Below are 19904 nucleotides of genomic sequence, written 5' to 3'. Positions count from 1 at the left end.
AGAGAATAATGTGGCTCACCATGGCAACAACAACTCCCTGCCACCACAACCTGTGTGGCATCCACCAACATCCTCTCCACCACTGCAACAACAACTGGGCTAGCCCCTGCCACTACGACTTGTCAATCAATCAATCAATCAGCAGATTTGTATAGCGCGCTACTCACCCGCTAGGGTCTCAAAGCGCTGGGGGGAGGGGGAGTCGCTACTGCGTGCCATCCACCACCATCCTCTCCACCACTGCAACAACTGTGCTGACCCCTACCACTACGACCTGTGTGGACTCCAACAACACCATCTCCACTGCTGCCTGTAACAATTGCCCTGCCACGGTGGTTACCAACACCACGGCACATTCCCAGCATGGCAGGGAGAGTGTGCCAGTGCGTTGTGGGACAAAACCACAGCGAAATGGCAGGAGGGCAGGTGGGAGGAGACACGGGGCTGAGACACAGGAGGACAATGACCCTGAACCCCTGGCCACCATTGCAAGAGTCCTTGGTTCCTACCAGGATAATCATGGAGTAATGTGCCAGCTTGCCGAGGACATGCATCAGAGCTGTATGCTGCAGCAGTCCATGGACACATGGATGGGCCAACTGGTCGACATTGTTGGCCAGCTAGTGGGTGTGTTGAGGGACAGGCTCCCAGGCCCAAGTACAGAACAACCCCCCTCTAGTGGCATGCCTACTAGACAGCACAACAAATTAGTTATAGCCACAGAGAGGGTTGTGCTGAGGAGAGGGAGTCCTCAGACACCACTGACCCTGGAGCAAGTGCAGCCCCTGCCAAACACACCAGGGGCCGTCCGAGAATCCTTAGGAGAGGATCTGGTGGCAGGCCACCATACCAACGCCACACATGGAGCCAGCCATGATGGTACCTTGTTCTTCCCCCTTGCATGGACTCAGTAGACTCTGTGAGCCCACGTTGCCAAGTTGAAGGCCTGAGTCTGTTGGACTGTGTGACTCCTGCTTTGTGCAGACTACTACATTTATCTCATCTACCATGACAGACCAAGATTGTATACACTCCTCACAATTGTGTACATATTCACTTCACTTGCACAAATCCTCAGTTTCAATAAACACCCATCACATACCTGTGTCTGTGTCAGTGCCATGTTCTTTTACATAGGTAAAATGACAATTCAGTGTCCACCGTAACACCAGCAGTGAATGTGAAGAGGCCTTGACAGTGTGAATGTACCTGGAAAGACACAAGAGAATGACATTTACTACTCATGTTATGCCATTGCAGCTGAAACACATCAATAGTCATCAATGGTACTTAGACAAGCACACATAGCAATGCACAATTAATTCAACATACACATGAAGTACCTGGAGACAAATACCCTGTGCAACACACATCAGCCATTATCTCACACGCAACAACAGCCAGCAGTCAAGAACATCAATGCCTTCACACTGACATCCAAGCCAACACATGATCTCCCTGTCGTACGAAGTCACTTACATTCAAGGGAAGTATTTGGAAATTAGCTGTTGCCGCAGGTCACCACCTTCCTCTTTACCACTATCATCATCACTGGATGTGTGTGGGTTTGCAGGAGGGGGCATCTGCTGCTCATCCTCATCCAAGATGAGTGGAATGGCTTTGCACACAGCAAGGTTGTGGAGCATGCAGCATGCCACTACTATCTGGCACACCTTCTGTGGGGAATACAACAGTGCACCTCCACTTTTGTCCAAGCACCGGAATCGGGACTTCAGCAGGCCTAAGGTGTGCTCAATCACACGGCGTGTCCTACCATGTGCCTCGTTGTAGTTGACTTCACCCGGGGTACCTGAATTCCTTATTGGGTTCAGCAGTCAAGGCCGGTTGGGATATGCTGAGTCACCTAGATGTGGCATACACAGAGAAAGTTTGTGATACAAGCAGTGGAAGAGAACAACATGTCACACACAGCACACTACTTGACTCAGTCTACTCACCTACAAGCCATGCACGCTCTGGATGTAGATCTGCCATCAACCGTGGTACCACACTGTTCCGCAGGATGTAGGAGTCATGGACAGAGCCGGCAAATCTCGCACACACATGGCTGATGAACAAATCAGCTTGGCAAACCACCTGCACATTAATGGAATGGTAGTGCTTCCTGTTCCTATACACCTGCTCACGTGCTTGTGGTGGTACAATGCCAATGTGTGTGCAGTCAATGGACCCCACTGCATGAGGAATGTGGCCAAGGACAAAAAAAACAGCCTTAACAGCAGGCAATTATTGTCTACTTGAGAATCTTATGTATTGGTCCTTGTACAGCATCATTGCGACACAACCTCCCACAGCACCATGCTGAACGTGCCTTGTGACATACCGCCACCAATGACAACTATGTATTGGAAAGAGCCCGTAGCAGAAAAATGCAGGGCTGCCATGAGCTTTACTGTTGGGAACAGGGCAGTTGGATATGAGGTGTCAGATGGGGCTCCAACTGAGCACACAGCTCTTGCAGTGTTGCGCGATCAAGGCGGAACTTCCTGATGACGTCCACATTCTCCATGTCTTCCAGCGAAAGGATGGTGCACATTTGGTCGTTGCCTACATGAAGAGGAAGAGGAATAATCTGCTTTTTATAAATATCCACCTTCTCGGGGGGTCCTAATCTACTGACCCCTGGGAGTCCCTGAAAACTTTAACATTGATCTTCCCGAAAACACAGCCACCTTAGCTAGCTCCCTGTCCAACTTCTCGGTACTGGGAGATCTGAGTATTCATTTTGATGATGCCTCCTCATCTAGTATAGAAGAATTGCTTGATAACCTAGGGGCCCTAGACCTCAACCTAAAAGTAGATTTCCCGACACACCTCAAAGGTAATTTACTGGACCCCATTTTCACTAATACCAACTTAATAGTTGACAGCTCAATCCCTTTACCTTGGAGTGACCACTACTTAATACCCTTTACTTGGTCTACACCGACCTGCAATCGGTCTGAGCCTCCCGTAAAAAAACTGGGACGCAATTGGTCTAGGATTCCTGTTGAGCCTTGGGCAGACATCCTGAATAACACTCGACCAACTTTAAAAGGGGATCCAGAATCAGCAAACCTAAAACTTAACGGTTGGCTTGAAGCCTCCTTAGACAGGGTAGCCCCTAAGAAACTCAGGAACAATAACAAAGGCTTGAGAAAGATTGCCTGGTACACCCCTGGCCTTAGAGAACTTAAACTAAAGTGTAAACAAACAGAGAGACAGTGGAGAAAAGACTTCTCAGAAGAAAAAAAGCAAATCTACAGAGAAGCTGTAAAAATATACAAACTGGAAATCTGTAGAAGTCAAGCCAAGTACTACAAAGCTAAAATGTCACCAGCTGCTAATGCCCCGCGAGAAATGTTTAGGATTTTTAAAACAATCACTACCCCGACACCACCATCACCACCTGTAGCGGACACACTTAAAAGCTGTAATGACATAGCGGAATTCTTTCACACTAAAATTCAATCCATTTACCTAACTTTTCAATGACCTATCACCCCCCAAAATCCTCCTCAGATGGATAATGAGGGGAGTCGACTAGCAACAGTTTTAGAGGTTTTTCCTTCCATGGACCTGGAATCCCTAAAAACTTACTTGAATAAATTAAAATCAGGCTCCCCAAGAGACATGCCCCCCTACCGTCCTAAATCAAGTCTATCACACAGTCGCCCCTCCCATATTAGAACTCATAAATCTATCACTAAGCACAGGCAAGGTCCCATCCCCATGGAAGCAAGCCATGGTTAGAGCACTGATTAAAAAAGTAGGAGCAGACCCAGAAGTCCTATTGAACTATCGCCCATTTCACTGCTGCCAGGAATTGCAAAAATCACAGAGAAACATGTGAACACCATACTGTCCTCATGTCTGGAAGAGAACGGCTGTTTTCACTCTACACAAACAGGTTTCAGACCCCAGCAAGGCACAAAGGCACAAAGGCAGCCTTGATCTCAGTCACTGAGGAAACCAGAAAAATTATGGACTCCTGAGGTTCAGCGCTATTATCATCCTGCACCTGAGTGCAGCCATCGATACCGTGAACCATCATCTGCTCATCAGGATTAGAGAGGGGTATCGGGGGTTGCACTGAGATGGCTGGAGTCTTTCTTAGATGACCGCTCATTCCAGGTCTTCGAGGAAAACTGCACCTCTAAAAACATGCCCTTGAGATGTGGGGGAGCCATAGGGTTCGTCCCTGAGCCCCACCCTTTTTAATATTTACATGAGCCCCCTGGCCAAAATAGTTGGGCCCTTTGGCATCCGAATCGTTACATATGCTGACGACACCCAACTGATAGTATCCCTCAACCAACCAGGACACAGTCCAGACAATCTAGCCAATTGTCTTAAAACAATCTGAGCCTGGATGGAACGCTCCTTCCTTCAACTAAATAGAGATAAACCGAATTGATGCTTCTGGGTAAACCTCTTCCAGAAGGGTCCACTCCCATGTGGCCCAATTGTTTGGGCAGCGTACCATCCCCTAAAGATCAAATTAAAAAAGTCTGGGCGTCTGGCCTGGACAATAAACTAAATATGAAAGTCCAAGCACAGAAGGTGGCAGGATGTTGCTTTGGATGGCTAAGGATGATGAGGAAAGTTTTCCCGATACTATCCTGGGAGACTAAGAAACTTGTGGTCCAAGCATTAATTCCTTCCCGCTTGGACTACGCGAATGCTCTTTATGCAGGATCACCACAATCCACAATAATGAAACTCCAGGCAGAGCAGAATTGTGCAGCTAGACTGTCACTAAATATTCCTCACAGAGAGTCAGCTCAAGCAGCCATAGCTTCACTTCACTGCTGCCTGTAGCAGAGAGGATTCCGTTCAAAGCCCTCTGTGTCACCCACAAGATCATGACTGCAAGAATCCCGCCAACTCTTCAGTCAAAAATTGTCCCTTATCATCCCAACAGAGATCTTTGATCTGGAAACAAACGCCTGGCGACTATCCCTAGAATATGTAAGACCAAGAGCGGAGGCCAGCAATTCTCACATGTTTCTTCCAAATGATGGAATATTCTTTCGGACCACATCCAGTTGGAAGAAGACCATCTAGCATTTCGCAAACAGCTGAAAACATTTTTATATCCATCCAGTTAGAGTGAGCACTCTCAGACCAGGTTGATAGCGCTGGGAGGCCTCATGGTAGCAATGCGCTTTGCAAGTACCTTAACATTTCATTTCATTTCATTAATTTCAGTTCATTTCGTAATGTAATTCAAATAACGCTATGACATATGTCAAATATATCACATATTGACTTTCGCAGCACAAACAATTAAGGGACTTCAACCATTGATGAATCCACAACTCAGATGCAGGTACACATTGGACACATGTTGGGTTACATCTGGTCATGTTGCACATACTGACTATCTCAAAAACAGATTTGTACATTGTGAATGGCACACCAATGCATCTTGTGTACCAAATCCTTGGGGGTAGGTGACACAGCAGATGTATGATACAGCTACACTGCTGATTAACATGTAGCTGCAATGCCTGACACACCTTGCTGATCAACCTGTACACACTACCAGTGTTCACCACAATGCACACAGAGTGTGTAAGCAGATCACATGTACTAGTTCATTCAGATATTTTCACATCAAAATGACCGCAGTATATGTCCATGCAATCATGTGTGTGGACTGATTGTCCCTCTCACACAGTGATTACATGGTAAACATTGTACCATATTACAGAAGCAAGAGATCTACATGCACACACATATCATAGCTGACGGGAGTAAGTGCATGTCAAGACATCTTACTTTGCCCACACACATGGCATATGTAGGCATCAGTGAGTTGTATGTCACACTAGCATTCATATTGACAAACAACTGCAATAAGACACTGTGGTGCCATCTTGTCCAGGAAGAAAAGTCGCTGAGTCATACTGCTAGTGTATACAGTGTCCATATGTGCGGTAGGCATGTTCAGCATCCAAAGGTCTGCTCCTTGGATATACTTGTAAGATGCAACATAGCGGTAGCGACCGCCTGGAGGTAATTTGTACACCTCTCCAGCCATTCCTGCACTACTACTACTAAACACCACTGGGTACGGGCTCCCAAGCAGCAAGGCCAAGCCACTGCCTTATGTACTATATATTAGAAAAATGCCAATGCTGCCTATCTCAATTTGTTTTCTACTTTTTTATCTCACTTTTGACTGAAACATAAAGTGAGAGGACCTTAGTTTCTTGAATGAATCATGAGTTTTATTTTGTTTTACTTCATTTGTACTTTTGATCATTTTTTATCAAATGTATGCATTTCGAAAGAACTTATAACAAACAATATACAAAAAACATTCTGTACATTAAAACAATCCCCTCAAAACAATCTCACTCTCTATCACTACAGATCACAGTCATACACTTTCATACAAATAAACATTCATACCATTCCTAATTACAATAACAAATTCGAAAATTACTTCAAAAAACAAGCTTTGTATGTATAGCCATAGGTTATGATGTACACATTATTCTATAATTGACAGGATTATATTCTTTAGTTATTGTTCTTATGGCTTACAGCAATGAACATGTTGTTGTGAGATTAGCTATTGTAAACCTGGGTCACACTGCCATGCAATGCAATGTAATGTAAATGATGTTTGTAGCCTCATTACGCAACATACCTGACAGGGCAGATGGTAGGGAGTGCCTTGCATTTTTCCAACTGGCACACGGACAAATGTTGTTTTAATACAGTCCAGTCCGGACTTACTCTGACTGTACCATGTGATGTTATTCCACTCACACGTGACAAACTCACTAGTGGATGTTCATATGTATATTGTCATAGGCCAATGGATGTTGTGTGTTGAGAAATGCTATAGTGCATGATGTTTAGGTGTGCAGCATGTTCAACAGTCCTATGCATGACTGTAACCCAGTTCTGTAGGTTGCAAGTCCACACACCTATTACCCATAGAGCCATCATAGGACTGAGTATTGCACAATGCAGGTATTGACATTGTGATAAGGACATGATGACTCTGAATATGTCCAGAAATGCGTCATGCACGAGGCAGTGAGGCATCACCATGCCAAGGGTATTGGGGTGTGGGGGAGTGGTTGATACAGTCAATCAGGTACAACACATCTTTTGCACTGTGTTACATGTGTTGCTCACTCACAGACTGCGTAACCGATGGGTGCCTACTGCACATAGCTTTCAGTGCTGCCATTGTGTCCGTGTAGGTGACTGCCATGTCCTGTGTCCTGCATCATACGTACATATGTATGTAGTGATGTCATACAAATGTACAATGTGTAATGCTCTATGGCCTGTGATGTGGCTCTTTGTGTGGCATGCATTTCCATTCTCCTGTACTGACACACGGTGTGAATTTACACAGGGTGTCTGATGCTTCCTTTTCTTGTCTACCATGCCTGCAGTTGAAGTCAACCAACGCAAGGCCGCATGGAGGGACATTGCACGGAAGGTGCGGTCCCTCGGTGTATCCAACACACGGCACACACACTGCCTTAAGAGGTGGGACGATATCTCCCATCTCAGCAAGACCGTGGGTGAGATGATGTTGGGGCTGGCATCTCAGACAGGCAGGCTGGTGCAGCGGACCCTGACTCCAATAATGTCCCGCATCTTGTCTGTGACACAGCCAGAACTGTATGGACGTTTGAGGGCCCATCAGCAGGGTATTTTTGGTGAGTATTCTGAGAAGGCTGACTTCGTGTGTGACTGACTGACTGCATGAATGGCATCCGTGAGCCACTTCTCATGTTGTTGATGTGTCAATTCCGATGAGATTACTACTCAGTGGCCTATGTGTGGAATACAGGTGTCATGTTACATCCATGGATGTGAATCCACTTGTTAAAGGTACAATGGCACTCGTTGTTGCGTCATGAGATGTGGCCTTATGACATGTTGTGCATTGTGGGTGTTAACAACATCAGCAGGCAGTCTACAGCAGTGTGCAACATGTAAGTGTGCATTTGACGATCTGTTCATTGGAGGACTTTGAAATGGCGTGACCTACACTTCTGACAACAACGTGCAACTGTTTGTGTGATTACTTGCACAATTTGATATGCATCATTAGCTCTGGTACAATGTAAGATAAAATTACTAGTATTTATGTTTTCTCCTTACAGTGACTGCATATGTGACTGGGGCAACATGCTGTGTTGTATGCCTGTATCACATACAGGAACGTGAGTTTGCCTACAGCGATGTCTATGTCGGGTTTAAAGGGCGCACGGCCAGTATGTTTACCTGTGTGTACGTCAAATGGGACCTTGCTGTCAACAATGCATGTTTACATCAGCCTCTGTACCTAGCATTGTTACAAACGCACACAGCACAGGGTGTTGTGCAACATGGTGTTGTGATTATGCACTTTGGTGTTGTGCATGCATACGTTCTTTGTGTCTCTTGCACAGTACTAAACCTAAGTCTCTGTCCATTGCAGAATCTACTGACTGCACAGGAGGCAATGAGACGGACACCAGTGCTGAAGCATCTGGCATGCATGATTCACATGAGGTCACTGACACGGAGAGGGACAGGAGTGTCCATGATGAATCGCGTGCAGAAAGGCCAACATCTACATCTGATGACTCCAGTGGGGAGTCCACAGCAATGGTGGCCACAGGGAGTGACAATGCAGAATCTCCATCCACAACACATCAGCCAGTGCCCACCATCCCGCCTACTACCACTGGTGCATTCCGTGCACGCAGGGCTGTCAAGGGTAGAGTTGCATTCACCCCAGGCACTGCTGCCCCTGCCCCAGTGTCCCCTGCTGCCCTCAGTGTTGAGGCAGTAGACCTCTTGCAGCAGTTGTGTGTGGGGCAGACAGCTCTCCTAAATGCATACCAGTATCAGGACAAGAATTTGGGACATGTTCTGGCATTCATGGAGGGGATTCATTTGGAGGAGGGTGGGCTACACAGGACTCTCCAGGGGTTATCCTCGACCATGACTGCTGCCATTCAGCTGTCACGGCCTCAAAATCCGGCTCCTATATGCACCCTGCCAGTGGGAACACCTGTGGAGAGTGAACACACAACAAAGCCCTCAGGCCCCAAGTTGGTGAGACGCAGCCCACGACAGCACCACCCCATGCGAGGCAGACCACAAACACCAGCCCCTAAACTGGACACAGGCAGACAGGGAGACAAAGAAACAAGCCCTTTAGATGAGACTCTGGGGCATCAGGCAAAGAAGCAGGCCTCTAGCTCATGTTCCAAGATATGACACCCAGCACAGTACCATCCCATCTACAAAACTGCTGCAAAAGACACAAAGACAATTGCCATGCCTGCTGTGGTGCAGGTGCCTGTAAAGGTGAAGCAACAACAGCTCCCTAAGACATCCTCAACACAAACCTTCACTCCCACCAACACCCCTGTGAAGCGTAGTCAATCCATCAAATCCCCACAGGGACAGACGCCTGCACCTGTGACACCTTTGTTGGAGGGTGAATCTGTTGTGCCCGCACCACTTCCCAGTCAGCCCAAGACAATTCTGAAATATCATATCCCTAAGAGGTGTAGAGTCAGCCCTCCACATTCTCCCTCACCCACCCTGTCTCATGGTAGCTGATGCAGGCCTCCACGTGCCACCATGCCACCTGGGCTATTCAACACTCTGCATGGCACAGCCACTACTGCCTCTGCCTCTGCTGGTCCTCTGTCTCCTAGGTCAGGTCCTACCACTGGGCTGGACACTCTGCCACCTCACAGTCCAGAAGACAGGCAGGACTGATGGCAAATGCTTCCTACATTCCCATCTCTCCCACAGCTTTGCCTGGACCGAGCTCTGGTATCACCGTAGCATTTGGATTCACATGTCAGTGCACGTTGTGGCACATTCACTATGTACATTCTCATGCACACATGTGCATTGTTTGAACTATGGACTGGACAATGTCATTTTCATTGTTGACACTCGTTGCTGCAACCACAGGACTCCAGAGCCCAGAAGACAGCGGGGCTACAGGACACAGCTCGCCCCTCCCCCAAGCCACTGGGGGTATTTAACTCACCTCTTGCGTCTCCCGCTTTGCGGGAGACACTCGTTGCTGCAACCACAAGGACTCCAGAGCCCAGAGGACAGCGGGGCTACAGGACACAGCTCGCCCCTACCCCAAGCCACCGGGGGTATTTAACTCACCTCTCGCGTCTCCTGTTTCGCAGGAGACAGTCGTTGCTGCAACCACAAGGACTCCAGATCCCAGAGGACAGCGGGACTACAGGACACAGCTCTCCTCTCCCCCAAGCCCCCGGGGGTATTTAACTCACCTCTCGTGTCTCACGCTTCGTGGGAGACACTCGTTGCTGCAACCACAAGGACTCCAGAGCCCACAGGACCTCAGGGCTACAGGACACAGCTCGCACCTCACCCCAGCCACCGTGGGTATTTAACTCACCTCTCGCGTCTCCCGCTTTGCGGGAGACACTCGTTGCTGCAACCACAAGGACTCCAGAGCCCAGAGGACAGTGGGGCTACAGGACACAGCTCGTCCCTACCCCTAGCCACCGGGGGTATGTAACTCACCTCTCGAGTCTCCAGCTTCACAGGAGACACTCGTTGCTGCAACCAAAAGGACTCCAGAGCCCAGAGGACAGTGGGACTACAGGACACAGCTCCCCTCTCCCCCAAGCCCCCGGGGGTATTTAACTCACCTCTTGTGTCTCACGCTTCGTGGGAGACACTCGTTGCTGCAACCACAAGGACTCCAGAGCCCACAGGACCTCGGGGCTACAGGACACAGCTCGCCTCTCCCCCAAGCCCCCGGGGGTATTTAACTCACCTCTCGCGTCTCCCGGGAGACACTTGTTGCTGCAACCACCTAGACTCCAGAGCCCAGAGGACAGTGGGGCTACAGGACACAGCTCGCCACTCCCCCAAGCAACAGGGGGTATTTAACTCACCTTTTGAGTCTCTCGCTTTGGGGGAGACACTCTGCTGCAACCACAAGGACTCCAGAGCCCAGAGGACAGCAGGGCTACAGGACACAGCTCGCCCCTCCCCCAAGCCACCAGGGGTATTTAACTCACCTCTCGTGTCTGCCGTTTCGCGAGAGACACTTGTTGCTGTACCCACAAGGACTCCAGAGCCCAGAGGACAGCGGGGCTACAGGACACAGCTCGCCCCTCCCCCCAGCCAACGGGGATATTTAACTCACCTCTCGCGTCTCCCGCTTTGCAGGAGACACTCGTTGCTGCAACCACAGGGACTCCAGAGCCCAGAGGACAGCGGGGCTACAGGACACAGCTCACCCCTCCCCCAAGCCACCGGGGGTATTTAACTCACCTCTCGTGTCTCCCGCTTCGCGGGAGACACTCGTTGCTGCAACCACAAGGACTCCAGAGCCCAGAGGACAGCGGGGCTACAGGACACAGCTTGCCCCTCCCCCAGGCTACCGGGGGTATTTAACTCACCTCTCGCGTCTCCCGCTTTGCGGGATACACTCGTTGCTGCAACCACAAGGACTCCAGAGCCCAGAGGACAGCGGGAATACAGGACACAGCTCTCCTCTCCCCCAAGCCACCGGGTATATTTAACTCCCGTCTCACGTCTCATGCTTCGCGGGAGACATTCGTTGCTGCAACCAGAAGGACTCCAGAGCCCAGAGGACAGCGGGGCTACAGGACACAGCTCACCCCTCCCCCAAGCCACCGGGGGTATTTAACTCACCTCTCGCGTCTCCAACTTCGCGGGTGACAATCGTTGCTGCAACCACAAGGACTCCAGAGCCCAGAGGACTGCGGGGCTATAGGTCACAGCTCGCCCCTCCACCAAACCTCCGGGATGTTAAGTTGTCGCCAATTCACCCGCGACGCGGGACGTGCGCGGGACGGCACCGGGCTAAGCCCAGACAAAGGGCGGGCCGTCTGTGGCCCTCAGGGGCCGAAGGAGGTCGGGCTGGGTCACCCCTCTTGGTTGATTAAACACGATGGGACAGGAGTCCTCATACTGTGGTAAACCACCTCAGTTGTCAGTTAAAGCTGGCTCCAAAGTGACATTTCACATTGACTACCGAAATTGTGCTCTGGGGCCTTATTATCTTTTAGCAAACTCCTTACATTTACCATTATTTTGTCTTTTCCTTTTATTTGGATCTGCTAATTTGAGCCCTTGTAATTATAAATTTACCAGCACCCCACATTAAGTATCATGGGCAAAACGAATCCCCCAACATCCCGCCCTCCCACAAGGCAAAAAGCAGCCTTATCAACCCCATTGCTGAGTTTAACAGCCATAGACAAAATGTTGCAAAAAAATATAGGGGTGGTTGTCTCGGCCATAGAGAATACCGAAAGACGTCTTTCACTCACACCTGCTATGCCCCCCATTACCAATCAGGAACGTATCTCTAGCCACTGTCAATTCACCTGACTCATTGCTGGAACCCTCTTTTGCTGAGCTTCCATGTGCGCAGAATGTGCAAGATGCTAGTTCTCCTACCAACCCTTCTCCTCCTTTAGTTCCCCACGTGATCAAAAAGGCATCAAAGCCTCGCTCTAGATCCAAGAATCAGAAACAACCCAAAAAAGTAACTAAGAAAACCATAGTTACCCCAGATGCCCCAGAGGAGGAGCCAGGCCCCCTCTTCTCTACCCTAGCACTACCTGTGTGGGCTACACATTTATTGATAGATTTCCAAGCCAAATTGGAACAGCTTATCAATTCTCATTTTAAAGCTTTGATGAGTAGAATTGATAAAGTAGTCTCTTTGATAAATAACTAAAGGGGAGGAGGCGAACAGCAATCCTCTCCAACGGGAAATAACACTGTGAATCCGGCAATAAGTAACACCAAGCAGGTATCCCTAGGCCACATATTAAGTAAAGGTCCCCTACTAGACATCCAGTCACAGGGACGGGCTCCAACAAATCTGTGCAAACGTACCCCTGACACCATTGTTCCCGGACCTATTGTGTCACCTAGAGCGCTCCCTAATCCAGCTAGTTTGACTCACCGAGACCCCCCTCCTACTCTAAAAGCTACTAGCAAGCAGCGCCCAGAGCGGGATCTGGCGCCTCAAAATCCTGCTAGGACAGGCCCCAGAAATGGCCCCCCACAACCTCCACCCTGCCCCCAGTTACCACCTGAGGCATCTCCGAACGTGGTGGTTCTAACTGGAGTTCCCCTGTTGACAGGTGAGCGAGGTGAAACATTCCCCGAGTTGAAAAACAAAATAATCTTCTGGCTGAATAGATACAGATCATTAATGGGATCGGGCCAGGGGGAAATCTTATTTGCGAGAAGAGTTAGCTGGCTGGGAACTAAACGTAAAGATATCAGAGGGGACTGTGTGATTGTCAATTTCAGGGATCATGGAGTGGTCAATCACATTCTTGAGTGGTGTGGTCCTTGCAACCCCGGCCCAATCAATTCTCTCCCCTTGGGTACTTCTACTCACGGGCTTTGGCTTCGGGTGTGTTGGCATACACTCATCTCCACCAAGGTATACATGAAGCAGAAAATAACATACCCGTAGCCACAGGCTTCAGTGCCCTAAATAATGTGGATTGACTATCTCACCAACCAGGGCCCAATGATATCGTCCCCAATACAGCAGGGTGTCCGCTAGCGGAGGGCGAGAAAGCTGAAGAGGGCCCTCCCTACTTGGCTTCTAGGGCTAAGAATGATCGATCCACAACAACCTCACCTAGTTTAAATTTAAACGCTCGCCCCTTAGGTGAGGGAATAGAGCTAGACATCCTTTCAGGATCTTCCCCTTACAACGTATCTGTATCCACCTTAGCTAGCCCTGTACGGGCCGAACCTCATGTATCCTTAATTGTTTCCTGGAACATAGCAGGGCTTGCCCCTAAGCTATCTAATCCAGAATGGGGTGAGCTGATCGACAAGTATGATTTGTGCCTGTTCCAAGAAACCTGGCTGTTGACCGCCCCCTCTAGGGTGGGATATGAAACATTGTATACACCGGCAGTTCAGCGACCTAGGGGAAGACCATTGGGGGGTTTGTGTATTTGGGTAGCCACCCACCTGGGGTGCTGTTATGGCTGTCTTTTTGCTAGCTCTCTGGAGAAGGAGAATGATGGAGAGTGACTCCAGCCTATCACCCCCATAGCATAGGGATTAGGCCGATAGACAGGGACCCTGTCATATATATATAAAGGCATTTGCGTGTTACTTCCCTTAGAGTAAGGCTTATGAATTTAAGTGAGGGGTTAGATATATAAGTATTAGTCATGATTCACTCATTTGCTAACATGCCGATCTGTTTTTCATGGAGCTATGCATATTATGGGCTCCGTAGGCCTTAAACGAGACAGACTCCATTTTGCTTTCTGCCCGGTAGCTCGAGAAGGCTTTCTAGGTTAAGTGTAATGTTTTAGTTTCAAGCTGTTGTTCGCTTGGAGAGAACCGGTTCAGGCTGACCCTTATCGAAGGAATGTATTTTTCTCCACTCCGAAGACACAACTTCAGGCCGGCCGGCTGGGAAAGTGTCCTTGGTACGGGGAGGTACAAGAATTTGGTGGGCGGCAGGTTACTGGCCGTGAATTTCCATGAAGGAACGGGCTTTGATATTAGCGAAGGTGTTAGTCTTTTTGTCAGTTAGTCCGTAGGCGGCATCTAGCCGTTAGCATCTCTGCCATTATTCATTTTCATGGTGGACCAGTCGCCATCTTTGAAGTTGGAGAAAGATTTAAGACCGAAACTCTCTGAGATAGACTGAACGAGAAGTAGCGCGGAGCGCACTAATACAGAGAGAGAGAGACGGTAGTTAATAAACAGCAAGGTTCCGAGGTCCTGAGGGAGAGCAGACGAGGTTGAGCCTAGCGGTGCAGACGTGTACTTGTGACGGCTGAGGGTGACTGCAAGGCGAGCCAGGACCCAGAGACGAGACAGGAGCCTAGATGACTGCCGAGTCCAAACTTCCCATTAACCAGGTGATGTCCGACCAATTCCTGTAGTATGCGCACTTTAACCTTTATCTTTTATTCCCTTTGCAAATGTAATGCTGCATAGTAATGTGATTTATGTCTATTGTTAATAAATATCCTAATTCATATAGAATTATTGTGTACCTGGTGCTTATGTTCAATCTTGGTAAACGGCATTCCTAGTTGAGCGCTATTTAGGTGAACGGATGAGAAATCCCGATCAGGTAAATGGTAATCGAATAAAGAGGGAGTGAGTGGACCTTTGATGCCAAAAGCAAGAAGTACACTATATAATCTGGACCCATATTCAAAGTTATTATTTTAGTTTTATCCCAAGTAGATTGCCGAAATATCATCCCAATAATGGTTCATAGGAATGTGGTCGTCGTTGATATGCGGCGTTAATGAGAGCGTTGGGGGGGATACCAACGTGGAAACCCACCGGATTGTGGCTTGAATAAGTGAGAACGTCAGGGAGGACACTGACGCGTAGTTTCGCAGGATCGCGAACAATTTGGAAAAGGGAGCATTGGGTTCTGCAGGCCCGTGTGTAGACACACCGGATTGTGTGTCAGATCTGCCCTAGGGTAGAACGGTCTGGGTCGGGGTGACCGCGAGGCCAACTGATGTGAATAAGATATTGTAGAAAATCCGTATATGTATATTGTCATTCCCCATTCTTAGGTGCAACCTGTATATTTATCTGTATATCTACTCATTGTGAATACGATCTAAGAAGGGAAGGTGAGTACGTTTTGGCTGGGTCACAGGGGCCCCTGGGGGCTGATCCCATCTAAACAGAAAATCCAGCCATTACATCTGGCGTCACGAACTGTTTACGAAGCCTGTGTGCATTGTGTTGTTTTAATCTCGTTGGTTTGCGCTCGGCTTGTACGTATAAAATTTTGTTTATAATTGTGTATATAATTTTTTTTTTGCGTGTCATTATGTTTGCGAAAAAATCACCGTCGGTTTTTAAATTACCGATCCAGATTCCCGGCTGGGAGTCTACGCCTTACGAGGCTTTGGCCCGTGAGTGGGCTGATTCTACTGGTTTAAGTGAAAATTGGTCTTCATTCTTGGAGCAGGCGGAGCCTGCTGATGTGATTTCGTGCCTACAGAAAGCGCCAGTAGTGAAGGGTGATGAGCTTCCTATTTTAGGACGCAGAGGGTGGATTGTTCTTAATGCATACAGAATATTGCATGAGAGGTTTGTTCAACTACAAAAACAGTTTAAAGATTCGGAAGGACAGTGTGTCGAGTTGCAAAATGCGCACACTTTGTTGCGTTGTCAAAATAAACTGCTTGCCGACAAACTTGAAACATATCAGACCATTGCCGAAAGAGCTGCGGTCCGTATTGCACGGTACAAATATAAACATCGTCGTGGACGTGTGTCTTCACGCAAAGTGCGTATGGTTGTAGCAAAAGCTGGAATGGATTGGAACCCCGATGAGTGGGACGGTAATATCTGGGATTCTCATACTTCTGACTCCTCGGCAGAGGAGGGTGACAAGCGCGAGTCTTCTCGCTCCGGACGTGATTGTAAATCTGCTTCATGTACTGATTCGACTCCCGATTGTGACCGTGCTCGTTCTTCCCGTGTGGACGACGTAGCTTGCCCTGATTGTTCTGTTAAATCTAAGATGCGGGCTTCCTCGGAAGCTCTTCCCGCAGTTTCTGCTCACCCGATTTTTCGACGGAAATTACAACAGGCCCCTGGTAATCCGGGTGGTATAGCTCTTGATTGTATTGAAGATTTTACTCAGCAGGAGATTAGTGACATCCTGCAACGATTTAAACAACGACCTGGTGAGACCTTGCTTACCTGGATGGTGCGTCTTTATGAGCTTGGCGCTTCCGGTATTATGCTCGATGCTGTTGATTGTTTACGATTTTGCTCTTTGAGTTCTGATTCTACTATTCAGGACCATTTTCGGAATTATAATGGTAATGTCCAAACTTCTTTGCTCCAGCTTGCGTCTGATGGCTGTAATCATAAATATCCAACTGAGTCTGATTGGCCCTCTGATGAAAAGCCGTGGTACACTCTGCGCGATGCGTCGCAACGTTTAAAGGAAGAAGTCATGAAAACGTGTATCTTCCTTAGTACTGCTGACAGGTTATTGGATGGTCTTTTAACATCTTCTGTGCGTAACCGCATTATACGTACTTCTCCTGTTGCTTACAAGCAGGTCATGATGACATTATTGATTAACCAAACTGGCAATCCTTTGTCTGCTGTGCTTGAGTCTGTTCGTCAGCTTGGTGAGCTGGGTGAATGGTTTAAACCTGAAAGACAATCCCGACCTGAGGGTCGTACTGGTGGGGACTATAAGTTCTCTAGACGTGACATGTTTCTTGCTCTCATTGCTGATGGTGTCAAAAGGGAAGAAATTGATGGCGAACCTAATAATATCCTATGGGATTTGTTTCGTAAGCGTGGTTTGGATCGAAAGGAGGGTGCCCGTCGGGTGCGAAAGAATGAGTATGACCGTGGTTCAGATGACAGTGGTGATGAGAGACGACGTGTGAATTCTGATCGCCGTGATGATCGGCGCTATGAACGCGGTGGTTCCCCCCGTCGTAATGATGGGAGGGGGAGAGAGGATGATCGTGAGAGGGGAAGAGATGATCGTGGTTCTAGCACACGTAGAGATGCAAGGAGTTATTCCCCTGACGTAAGAAAGAGGGAGGATCGTAACAGACTCTCTGATCGTAACTCACAACTTTTTGAACCCGATACTAATCCGTTTCGTACTGGAGACGGATATGAACAAGAAATTCTGATACCCAAGAAAACTGAGAACATTTACCCTGATCTGTCTTGGTTGACGGAACGCAGGAAAAATGACTAGGAAATAGGTCAAGCTCCGGTACGCAGGTGGGCCCACAGAGATTACAGACCCTATGTAGGTATTGAGATTTTTTGGAAACATCGTAATATCCAAAGGGCCCGAGCGTTAGTTGATACTGGGGCGGAGGCCACTTTAATTCATGGTAAGTCAAGAAAATTTCATGGACAGTCTTTTACAATTACTGGTCTGGGTGGTAAAGAGACACCCGCAGTTCAAACTGCACTTGAAATTAAAATTGGTAGGATTCCTCGTAGAGAATACTCTGTGTTGGTTGTGCCACTTTTGGAATACATTATTGGAATTGACATTTTGAAAGGTATGACTTTGCATTTGGATGATGGTTACTATCAATTTGGTACTAGACAGTATATTTCGACCAGACCCGTACGGGTTGGCCGTTTACGCATGCCACCTATTAAGATCCCTTTAGCTACGAAAGTGATTTCTCAGAAACAATATCGCATCCCAGGTGGTCATGAAGAAATTACAGCTACGATTCAGGATTTGGTTGACGCGGGAGTCATTACTCCGGTCACATCTGCTTGGAATAATCCTGTTTGGCCCGTGCGCAAAAGTGACAACTCTTGGCGCATGACTGTTGATTATCGAGAATTGAACAAACATACACCTAAATTGACTGTTGCAGTGCCTGACATTGTTACATTGATTGAGAGAATTCAAAAGCATCCAGGTACGTGGTATGCTTCTATTGACATTGCTAATGCATTCTTTTCAATTCCAATTGCCCCCGAATGCCAGGAACAATTCAGTTTTACATGGAATGGACGTCAAATGACGTTCCGGAGTCTTCCTCAAGGCTATGTACATAGTCCTACGATCTGTCACCGGCTGGTGGCGGAACATTTGTCTGAAGTGCCCACGATTCCACAAGTTCAGATTTGTCATTATATTGACGACATTTTGATTCAAGGTGAAACGCAAGACCAGGTACAGTCTCATTTAGATCAGATCATTGACTGTTTGCGAGCAAAAGGTTGGGAAATTAATCCTGACAAATTACAAACTCCATCCCAAGCTGTAAAATTTCTAGGAATTAATTGGCATGAGGGTCACAGAGAGGTGATTCCACAAGTTAAACGAAAAATACTTGATTTTGCTGTTCCCAGAAATAGGAAAGAGGCGCAATCCTTTATCGGATTATTTGGATTTTGGCGTCAGCATATTCCCCATTTGAGTCAGATCTTGGCTCCATTGTATCGAGTCACTCGTAAAAAGAATGCGTTTGAATGGGGCGAACCTCAACAGACTGCTTTTAATTTGGCTAAAGAAGCTATTCAGTATGCTTTGGATTTGTGGCCTGTGAGTGACGGTGATGTGGATTTGAATGTGTCCGTGGAAGGTCTGTATGCCAATTGGAGTTTGTGGCAAAAGCAGGGCAGACAAAAAGTGCCATTAGGTTTTTGGACCAAAAAGTTACCAGAGGCTGGTGAGCGTTACTCACCTTTTGAAAAACAGTTGCTTGCTTGTTACTGGGCTCTGGTGGATACCGAGCAATTGACTTTAGGCCATGCTGTGATTTTGAGGCCTGAAATTCCCATCATGCAGTGGGTTTTGAGTTCACCGAAGTCCCATCGAATTGGACATGCTCAGGAGGCTAGTGTGATTAAATGGAAATGGTACATTCAGGACAGGGCACGTGTGGGTCCGAAAGGTGTGGCGGTTTTACATGAGCGAGTGGCGCAGGCGCCCTCCAATGAGGCTGAAAGTGAGTGTTCGGTTCCCGTAGTGCAGGAGTCTCCCGTGAAGTGGGGTAAATCATTTGATGATCTGTCCGCGGAGGATAGAAAACATGTGTGGTTTACGGATGGTTCTGCGAAGTTCATTGGTGACAAAAGACATTGGAAAGCTGTCTCTTATAATCCGATTACACAGAAATTGTTAAGTACAACTGGAGACGGTAAGAGTAGTCAATATGCTGAACTCTATGCGGTTTACCAAGTTTTGAAACAGGAATTACCAGGTACATGTCATATTTTCACTGATTCTTGGTCCACTGCAAATGGACTAGCGGTGTGGCTGCCGACATGGCATTCGCATAATTGGGAATTGCATTCTAAGGAGTTGTGGGGTAAAGAGTTGTGGCAAGATATTTGGGAACTGCTTCCGCAGA

The sequence above is a fragment of the Lissotriton vulgaris genome, chromosome 1_1 (assembly GCF_964263255.1).
Source record: "Lissotriton vulgaris chromosome 1_1, aLisVul1.2, whole genome shotgun sequence".
Classification (NCBI taxonomy): domain Eukaryota; kingdom Metazoa; phylum Chordata; class Amphibia; order Caudata; family Salamandridae; genus Lissotriton; species Lissotriton vulgaris.
This window is presented reverse-complemented; position numbering follows the sequence as displayed.